Raw genomic sequence first — 11,727 nt, 5'->3', positions numbered from 1 at the left:
AACAAAATAATATATACACTATCGACATTAATGATCTATGTAATGAAATGTGCTTTTCAATTTTGAATGACGATACTTGGCTTTGGTATTGGAGATTAGGTCATGCTAGCATGAAACTAATCTCTCAAATTTCATTTAAAGAACTTGTAAGAGGAATTCCTCATATCAAGTTTGTCAAACATAATGTGTGTGATGCGTATCAACTAGAAAAACAAATAAAATGTAGCTTCAAACCTAAGAACCAAATAAGCACTTCTAGATCTTTTGCAATTGATCCATATGGACTTGTTCGGACCAATTGCTACATCAAGCCTAGGAGGTAGCAAATACGCATTTGTCATTGTAGATGATTTTAGTAGATACACATGGACTTACTTTTTGGTACACAAAAATGATTAATTTAGGTATTTCTCTATGTTTTGTAAACTAGTTTAAAATGAAAAGGGTTTTATGATTTCGTCAGTACGAAGTGATCACAATGGTGAATTTTAAAATCGTGATGTCCAAGAATTTTGTGAATCTAATAGATACAGCCATAACTTCTCTACTCTAAGAAATCCTTAACAAAATGGAGTAATAAAAAGAAAGAATAGAAACTTACAAGAAATGGCAAGAACCATGTTAAATGAACATAGCCTACCGAAATATTTTGGGGTCGAAGCCATAAATACGGCATGCTATGTCATGAATAGGGTTCTAGTAAGACCATTACTTTCCAAAACTCCTTATGAGTTGTAGAACAACAAAAAACCCAATGTTTCATATTTTAAAGTTTTCGGATGTAAATGCTTTATATTGAATGAAAAAGATACCTTAAGAAAGTTTGATGCAAAATCCGATAAAGGAATTTTTCTTGGTTATTCTTCCATATCTAAAGCTTTTCATATCTTTAACAAAAGAACTTTGGTTATAGAAGAATAAATTCATGTGGTTTTTAATGAAGTTTTCGAAGTTAAGAAAAATAATTTCGATGATGATCTTAATTTTGATACTTTGAATTTAAATGAATCCTCTTCTCCACCTAGTAACTTGGATGCATCTTCTTCGGAAACATCCTTACCTAAGGAATGGAAGTATGTAGATGCTCATCCCAAGGAGCTAATCATAGGAGACACGTCTAAAGGGGTTCAAACTCGTTCCTCTCAAGAATTTTTGTGCAAATGTCGCTTTTCTCTCCTAAATTGAACCTAAATGCATTGACGATGCCTTAAAGATGATTCATGGGTCATCACAATATAAGATGAGTTAAATAAATTTGAGAGAAATGAGGTGTGAAAGCTTGTTATGAGGCCAAATGATCATTTAGTTATTGGTACTAAATGAGTCTTTAGAAACAAGAAAGATTAACTTGGTATCGTGGTTAGAAATAAGACTAAATTAGTGGCCAAAGATTTCAACCAAGAAGAAGGGATCGATTATGAAGAGACCCTCTCTCCTGTGGCATGATTAGAAGTCATAAGGATGCTCCTTGCCTATACTAGTAGTAACAATTTTAAGTTATTTCAAATGGATGTTAAAAGTGCTTTTCTTAATGGCTTTATTTCTGAAGAAGTTTATGTTGAACAACCTCCTAGATTTGAGAATGATAATCTCCCTAATCATGTGTTTAAATTGACTAAAGTTCTCTATGGATTGAAACAAGCACCAAGGGCTTGGTATGAGAGACTTAGCTCATTTCTTATCAAAAATAATTTCTCTAAAGGAAAGGTTAATACTACATTGTTTATCAAAAATTTTGAAAATAATTTTCTTATTATTCAAATTTATGTTGATGATATTATTTTTGGTTCCACGAATGAATCTCTATGTGAATCATTTACTAAAAGTATGAGTCTTGAATTTGATATGAGTGTGATGGGGGAATTAACTTTCTATTTAGGCTTACAAATCAAACAACTAAGTATTGGTATTTTTCTTAGTCAAACAAAATATACTTTAGATTTGCTAAAAAGGTTAAATATGGATAGCTCAAAGGCTATCAATACTCCTATGAGTACCTCCACTAAGTTAGACATTGACAAAAGTGGAGAAAGCTTTGATCAAAAGGCTTATAGGGGTATGATAGGAAGTTTACTATACCTCACCATAACTAGACCGGATATCATGTTTAGTGTAGGACTTTGTGCTAGGTTTCAATCTAATCCTAAGATATCTCATCTTAATGCAATTAAAAGTATTCTTAGATATCTTAAAGGTACACTAATCTAGGATTATGACATCCAAAATCTAAGAACTTGGAACTAATTGCTTATGTTGATGCAAATTTTGTTGGATGTAGATTAGATAGAAAAAAACACATTCGGAACATGTCAATTTTTAGGACACGCACTTGTTTCTTAGACTTGTAAGAAACAAAACTCGATTGCACTATCTACAACCAAAGCTGAGTACATTGCAACTAGAGCATGTTGTGCACAAGTTGTGTGGATGAAAAACACTTTAGAGGATTATAAGGTTCATCTTAAAAATATTCCCATAAAATGTGATAACACAAGTGCAATATGTTTAACAAAAAATCTCATTCAATACTCTAGAACTAAACATATTGATATTAGGCATCACTTTATATGAGATCATGTTAATAATCATAATGTAATCTTAGAGTTTATTGATACGAAACATCAATTAGCCGATATTTTTATAAAGCCTTTAAGTGAAAAATAATTTGATTTTATTATAAGAGAATTAGGAATGTTAATTTGTCTAAATGCATGAATTTGTTAAATTTTATTTTCGGACTTTCTTGATTCCTTGGATCACTCACTTAAATCATGATCTTATAGTATGCGCAATGAGCCATATACATTTTCCCATACAAGTTTTATATGATGTTTGAGTACGAATCTTCTCCTCTTATGATGTGAATAAGATGATTACTTAGATGTTATAACTCTTACTTTGCTGTCAAAACTCTGTGCTGAAAATTTTATGATGTTGTGATCTCTTTATCATACAAATGATGCATTATCGGATTCTTAATATTGTGAACTTTTGAATGCTACAATGCAATAATAATGATATTTCATGCAAAGAGTGATGAAAGGCTATGTCGAAATATTTTTATCATGCATAAAGTGATTGTGCATTTAATTATCTTGATATTTGATACATAGAAGTCATTGACAAATGCATCTTTTACGGATTTCACTCTTATGAATTTTTAATGAGGAATGAATTTGATGTAATGCTCTTCTCACTATAAAGTTTTATTCATGAATTTCTCCTTCATGTGATACTCCTCTCCCATGAATTCTTCCTTATTCTTCTCATGAAAGATGAATTTTATGAATTCCAATGGATATCTTAATCCTTGAAAGATGAATTTTCGTGTGTGATAATTATTTGCAAGATTGGGGATTTGATTTCATATGGATATCTCGATCTTTTTCATGAATCCTTTCTCTTTGTCAAAATGAAAGCATGTTTTAACAAAAACTTATTTATCATTTTTGACTTGATTCAAATCATTTCACAAATTTAGTTCCTAATGGATTCCCTCTTTACCTTCTTTCCTCTTCTTCGTGCAAAATTGTGATGACAAAGGGGGAGAAGTTGATGGAATCTATCGCTTTAATATTGATAATATTTAATGATGAGAACTTTTGAGTGTGAAACTTGCTTGATTTTTTTTTTACCACACTTACATTGTTGAATTGTTCTCCTTTTTGTTGATGACAAAGGGGGAGAAATAATACCAAAATATGGTAAATTGATGACAAATGTATGCAATGTATTTCATCATATATACTTGAAATGTTTGCTTGATAAATTTCTTTCATTATGATAAGATATCTAGAGCTTAACTTGCTATTTTATAATTGATATCTTGCCATAGAATAATGAATTACTATCTTTGTCATCTTTCATATTTGAAATACCATACTTGAAAATGAATGTCATGCCTTGACTTCATTTTGAGAATGTTAGATTATGATAGGAATCATGATGTGCATGTTGATAAGTTTAATGAACTTATCTTATCAGTTTGTTTCCTGAATTCAAAGGCCTTGAATTCAAGAATATCTTTTCTCAAGTATGACTTATAGATAGGGGGAGTTAAGGTTAAATTCATCATCAATTGATTGTCATCATCAAAAAGGGGGAGATTGTTGAATCTCAGATTTTGATGATGAAGTCAATTGTAAATTATTTGATCTAATCTATATGTTGAGAAAAGTGTGCAGGATTAACTACGATAGTAGTAAGACATAAAGCAAGTGTTGTGCCGGAGTCAAGATCGAGATCTCGTTGGGAGTTAAAGAGTTCGTCGGAAGTTCTGCCGGAACCAATCGAGAAGTCCAAGAGCTTGCCAAAGAAGCTCGTCGGAACTCGCCAAGAAGATTGTCATAAAGTCCAGGAGCATGCTGGGAGTCCACCGGAGCATTGTCGAGAGTTCGTTGGATGTTCGCCGGAAGCTCGCCGGAAGAGCAATTGACGCACCAGAACAAAAAGTGCTATGATTAAGTCTTAATTATCATAGTTAGATCATAAATTAAGTTAGGATTAAGAGATAATCCCACTAACCTAATTAGCGGCCAACTTGGCCCTTAACAGGGCTGAATTGGGCCGAATTAAGCAGCCCATTCAACCCCTGAATTCTTGGCTGGCGATGGCACCGCTTGGAAAGCAGTGCCCCAAGTTATCTGGGCGATGGTATCATTGACAGTTAATACTGCCAACGGTGGTATCGCCCATGTCAAGCGGTAGTACCACCCAATGTTAGGTGTCATTGTTAGGATCAAGAGCACTAAGAGGGGGGGGGGGGGATGAATTAATGCAGCGGAAAACTTTCTGTGATTAAAACGAAACTGCGTTCGAACGATAAAAACGATTTCTGTGTGAAAGCCGATTCTAAGCAAGATGATGTTAAAGTCAATCTATGAAGGCAGTTTGCAGCTATGATGAAAACCAGAATATAGGCGCAAATTGAAATACAACGTTCGTACGAAGAAACTGATTTACGTCTAAATGCTGATTCGTAAATCACTTGATTAGGCAAGATACAGTTTAAGCAAGAGTATAAAGGCAGTTTGTAGTTATGTTAGAGCTCAAAATGTAAACGCAATCTGAAATATGATGATCGTACGAAAAAGCAGACTTACGTCTAAACGCTGATTTGGAAAGTGAAAGGCTTGAAACCCGATCGTATATGCGCAGAAAGCAGTAAGCTTCAGAGGAGGTTTGCAGTAAAGATAATATGCTCAAAGTAAATGCAAACCGAGATTTAGAGTGGTTCGGTCAATCTTGACCTACTCCACTTTTGGCTTCCTCCACCGACGAGGTCACTGACATCAACTAGAGGCCTTTCTTCAATAGGCGAAGGCCAACCACCCTTTTACAGTTTTACTCCTTTTGACGGGCTTAGGAGACAACCTTTACAGAAATTTTCTCTCATCTCTTTACAGCTTAGAACTTGGAAGAACAAAGGGAGAAGAACTTTTGGCCTTTACAACAATTTTGAGCTCTAAGAATCACAGAAAAGAATCAAGATTTCGGTGTTAAGTTGCTGCCTTTCAGTGCTGAATGGGTGGGGTATTTATAGGCCCCAACCCAGTTCAAATTTGGAGCTCAAAACTGTTAATTCCCGGAATTTCGGAATCAGGCGGTTGCACCTCCTGACTGGAGCGGTTGCACCGCCTGGCAGAGGTCGAAGATTGAGCCTCTAGGCGGTGCTACCTCTTGTCAGGGGCGGTTGCACCTCCTGACAGAGCTCGAAGACCAAGCTCAGGCGGTTGCACCTCCTGACTGAGGCGGTTGCACCGCCTGGCAGAGCTCGAAGACTGAGCTCAGGCGGTGCCACCTCCTGTCAGGGGAGGTTGCACCGCCCAGTCTCGCTCGGAGACTGAGCCCCAAGCGGTGCCACCACCTGGCTGGGGCGGTTGCACCTCCCAGTCTCGCTCGGAGACTGAGCCTAAGCGGTGAAACCTCCTGCCTTGGGCGGTTCAACCGCTTGGTAGAAATCAGGGTCCGAATGGGTTGATCCATTCGGCCCGATTTGGGTTTTTCAGGGGCCCAATTGCCCCAAGATTAAGTTAATGGGATCATCTCCCATTTCCAACTTAATCAATGTGCTAACTATGATTTTTCCTAAGACATTTACTGCAGCTTGCTCCGGTGCGTCAATCGCTTCTTCCGGCGAGCTTCCGACGAACTTCCGTCGATCATCCGATGAACCCTCATTGATGCTCCTGCGGACTTCCGGCAAACTCCTAGACTTGCGACGATTCACTTGGCGAGTTCCGACGAGCTTCTTTGGCAAGCTTATGGACTTCTCGGATTTGTTCCCGCAGAACCTCCGACGACTGTCCGAACTTCCGTCGAACTCTCGAACTCCCAACGTGATCGTTGTCTTGACTCCGGCGTAACTCCTGCTGCATGTCTTACTTTCATCGTAGTTAATCCTGCACACTTATCTCAATATATAGATTAGATAACAAATGACAATTGACTTCATCATCAAAATCCGAGATTCAACAGTCAGGTGGTGTTACCACCCAATAATGGCGGTGGTACCACCAATACCCCGAAAATCCGAGATGAGACATATTTTGGCTCCAATTTTGAAGCCATTGGGTCCTATAAAAACCCCACCTTTTTCTGCATGAAAGGGCACGAAAGTGTTAAACATACTCTTGAATCTTTGAGGTGTTAAATGTTGTAAAAGTTAGAAAAAGTCCCCCTCGCCCTCTCTTAGCTTTGTAAACATCCAAGAAAGAGGAGTGAGGCTTGTAAGGGTTATCTCCTAAACCTGGGAAAAGGAGAAAGCGTTGTAAAGAGGTGTTTGGTCTTCACCTTGTTGAATCTCGTATTTTGATGATGAAACCAATTGATAAGTATTTATGATTTGATCTGTGTTTTGAGTGACATAGGATGCTTCGATCAAGATGAGACAATTAAAGCAGGAAGAATCATGTTGGGCCGGTGGAACATGTTAGAAGATTGGACGTCTAGCCGAAGGATCGGTTGACATATCGACAGAAGGCTTCGGGCCATGGATTCGAGCATTGGGCCAAGAAGAGCGGATATTGCGCCAAGGATATCGGAGTTGCGGAGTCAACTGGTCGATTGGGCAATAGGCCGCAAGAGAGGACGATGCGCTGAAGAATCGGACGAAGCGTCGATGGACCAATAACATGCCGGACAACATGATTCAAGCTTAGTAATAATTGTCTAGATCAAAGTGTGTTTTTACATATGCAGGATTGACCACGATAGCAAGGCATAAAGCAAAATGAAGTCCCGGAGTCAAGAACACGATTTCGTTGGGAGTTCAAGAGTTCGTCAGAAGTCCGGACGTTCATCGGAAGTTCTACAAGAACCAGTCGAGAAGTCTCAAAGCTTGCTAGAGAAGCTCATCAGAACTTGTCACGCCCCTCAAAATATCGATAATATTAAAAATTTTATCAACACAAATCCATCCAGGATCCAAACTAACATTTGAGGACACTGAAAAATATTCTATCAAATTCACATCTATAAAACCTATGCAGTTTATAATCATATATCACATCACTCGATAATTTATATTTATGGCAATCCAAGCCAACTTAACAAACATGAACAATATTTATAAATCCACAAGCTATGTAATTTATACAATCATAACTCCAACCATTTACCACAAGTTCATATCATCGTAAACTAGACTTAACATTCTGAAATTCCAAATAAGAGAGATCTTCTAACACTTTTACAAGGTATATCCATTTCGATTTATTGACAACATTTCATTATATACAAAATATGCTTATACAACAATAACATAATAACCAACAAGGCTTGCCTATAATTCTGAATAGCTATCCACTGCCTCAGCCCAATTCAAACATCTCAGAGAGTGACAAGCTGACTTGAAAGATTTATATAACAACGGAGTGAGCTAAAAACAGCTCAGCAAGTGACAAAGCATATTCAGAACAAAAGGAACGATTTCAAACAAGTAGGGTATCATAATGCAAGGCAAAATACAAGATTTCTCAAGGGTACCATCTCATTAGATATAAAATCATATATGTCATGTCATTCAGAACATATTTGGTTCATAACAAATAGAGCACAGAGTAATTGGAGCATATCAAAAGCGTACGAGATGTTCCGGAGCATATCAATGGTAAATAGGACATTTCAGAACATATCAGGTCATAGCAAATGGAACACAGAGTAATTAAAGCATATCAATAGCGTATGAAATTTTCCGGAGTATATCAATGACATATGGAACATTTCGAAGCGTAACAATAACAGATGAAACAAATAGAATGTGAAGTGGGATTTCAAACATAATATGGTCCATCCATTTCTGAATGACCACCAAACATAATCTAGAGCATCGCAGGCTCTAAGCACATATCCTTTACCATTTCTAGCAAAGGTCCAAATAATCCCACAAACACTAGAGTACAAAAGGGTATTGTGAACAATAATTTGAGACAGTAGCAGATGAAGCATTTCGGAGCATATCAATGGCGTATGAAATGTTCCGGAGCATATCAATGAAATGAAACATTTCGAAGCGTAACAATAATAGATGAAACCTTTCGGAGCATATCAATGGGGTATGAAATGTTTCGGAGCATATCAATAACAAATGAAATATTTCGAAACATATCAATAACAAATACCCAACAGAAGCTCAAACGTCGTAGTTGATGTTGCATTCATATCATTCTTATCCAAAGCATGTACAGAAACACAACCAAAGCTCTGGATATCATATCAAACATACAGAAGGTGTAGTGGGACCACAGACAGAATGTGATTCATCCATTTCTGAATGACCACCAAACAGAAGTCTCCCACGTCTGGGAGGTCTCCCACGTCTGGGAGCTCCATCCACCCACGTCTAGGTGAAGTCAGAGGGGGCCGGCAGAGCATCTCAGGCTCTATGCATAACTCCCTTCACCATTTCTGGCGAAGGTTCACAATATCCCACAAACACCAGAGTATAAAAGGATAGTATGAACAATGAATAGCATATATCGGAAGCACACGCGGAACAACAAAACGTACATGTGCCTTTACGAGTCAATACGATGCAAGCAACAATCTCTCACAAATGTATTCAGATTTGGAATGAAATGAAAGCAAGAGTATACCAGGATTCCAAGCAATCATATGTAGCTCAATTCAAATAGAAGGTTAGATGAATTCAATATCCAAAGGAATGAAACTAGAATAGGCACATATCGAAAGCAAATACGGAACAATATGATATACATGTGCCTATATGTGTCAATGCGATATAGCATAAACGTTACACAAAAATGTTTCAAGAATGTAAATAATTTATAGGCAAGAGCAAACCAGAAGTCAAGCACTAACATAAGCCTCAATTGAGCGAAGGGGACTGAATGGAATCTATTTCCAAATGAATGAAACAGAATACGCGAAATCGACCAAAGCTCGATTTCTGTCAGGATTCAAGAGGCACATTGAACAAATACTTCAGATTATCAATTATGCTCCAATACCCTTAAGAAAACTATTGTCAAAAGATAAATCAATCTATTTTCTGATGAAATAAGTTTCATATGAATCAAGGTTTCCAACAAGGAGTTACCATTGATTTAGTGACCGAAGGTCAAAAACTAAATCACTGTTTTGCATAATCCATAGGGCGGAATCAATAGATAGCAAAATAGGCATTTGAATTCCAAAATTTTCAATCTATATATCAAAAGAAAGGTTTACAAGTCTAGTTTCAAATGAAATCAGTTTGGTACAAATCAAAATTCCCAACAGGAACTTATAGGCATTTTAGTATCAAAGGTCAGAAATTTTGATCCCTATTTTGCAGCATCCATAAGCTCAATTGAAACAGACGTTTGGGTAAGTATTCGGAGTCTAAAATTTTCAAAATCAGTGTCAAAAGGAAGGTATAAGAGTCTACTTTCAAATAAACATAGTCTTACCTAAATCCATGTTTGGTGCTAAAAATTATGGCTGAAACAATATATAGGGGTCAGTTTACCGAAAAATTTCAGATCCATGATTTTTGTATCTAACAAGAGAAATATCAGGTTCTAGGTTGAAATCTTTCGAATAATTCAAAATAAATATGAGATCAAAGACTAATAATTCTGTAGGATGGGATTAGAACACTTGCCTTTGAGAATTATGACCCTAAATGAGAAGATTTGAGCAAGAAACCTCAAAGCCCCAAATTTTTTTCTTCTTCTTCTTCCCCCTTTTTCTTCTCTTCTTCCTTCTTTCTTTCTCCTGTTCTTCTACGTAGCTGCCTTCCTTGGTTCTTTATGAACGAAGGCAGAGAGGCTTAAATGGTGGAATTTGTAATTTTGTGTATTTTACAGTTTAGTCCTTGTATTATTATATTTACGATTAGGTCCTCAGGGTTTACAAATAGGTCCTCAGATTTTTGTTTTTGAACAAATCCCCCAAATCTTATAAATAAGTTCTCAGATTCATACTTTTGCTCTTTTATCAAATTTTAAATAGATACTTACATTACAAATAGAAACTTATACGAAAATTCAGAAATGAGGGATGTTACAGAACTCACCAAGAAGATCGTCGTGAAGTCGAGGAGCTTGTCGGGACTCCGCTGAAACATTGCCGAGAGATCATTGGAAGTTCACTGGAAGATCATCGGAAGCTCGCCGGAAGAAACCAAGACCTAGGGACTTGTTTAACTTAAGTACACCTTAGATTTCATAGTTAGCATGTAATTAGGATTGGATTTAGGTCAACCCAATTATGAGCCAGTTAGGCCCATATAAGGACTGTGTTGGGCCCAATGAAAGGCCCAAATAGTGACCCAAGAAGTAGCACCATTATGGCACAATCTTTGAGACTGTGTCAAGCAGTGGTACCACCCAGTGTAGTGTTAGTGTCAGACTGACACTGGTGGTGGTAGCTCCCGAACCTAGGAAACCCAAGATGAGATATTTTTAGGCTCCAAGTTTGAATCAACTTGAGGCCCATAAATACCCCTCTCATCCCTGGTTAAAATATACAAGTATTGAGAGTAAAAAGGAAAGAAACTCTGTTGTAATCTTGTGTGAAACTCCTCTCAAAGTTCTAAGTATTAGAATAGTATGAGAGAGGAGTGAGTGGGGGTGTAAGGGTTATCTCCTAAACCTGGTAAAAGGTGAAAGAGCTATAAGAAGGAGGTTGATCTTCACCTATAAAGGAAGATCGATAGTGGATGCTGGTGGCTTCAACGGAAGAGGAATCGGCGGAGTGGATGCAAATCACGACACCCGAACCACTATAAAATCGACGTGTTCTTCTCTAGTTTGCATTTCTATATTTAAGTAAATTACTTTACTACAAACCTCTTAAATTGCTTTACATCCACTATGCATCTTCCGTATGCTTTCAAGCTATCTTTACGAAAACGCTTTCAAGTTAACCTCTCTCCGAAACAGATTTCGTCGAAATCAGTTTTTATCGTAAGAAGGTTTTTTGAACCAACATAATTTACCGCTGCACCAATTCACCCCCACCCCTCCCCCTAGTATCGACTCTTTTCCTAATAGTTGGTATTAGAGCCTCGTTATTTCTCATTTGGTTTAACACCCAAGAGAAATGGCTCTTTTTGGCTTTCAAGAGGGACTTTCTCTCATTCATCCTCCCTTTTTCAATGGGACAGACTACATTTATTGGAAAACTCAAATGAGAGTTTTCTTGCTTTCTATTGATTTAAATTTATGGAATATGGTCAAAAATAGATTTCAAATGTCTTCTCTTCCAATGAATGATTGGAAT

The sequence above is a fragment of the Musa acuminata genome, chromosome BXJ2-5, assembly GCF_036884655.1.
Source record: "Musa acuminata AAA Group cultivar baxijiao chromosome BXJ2-5, Cavendish_Baxijiao_AAA, whole genome shotgun sequence".
Classification (NCBI taxonomy): domain Eukaryota; kingdom Viridiplantae; phylum Streptophyta; class Magnoliopsida; order Zingiberales; family Musaceae; genus Musa; species Musa acuminata.
This window is presented reverse-complemented; position numbering follows the sequence as displayed.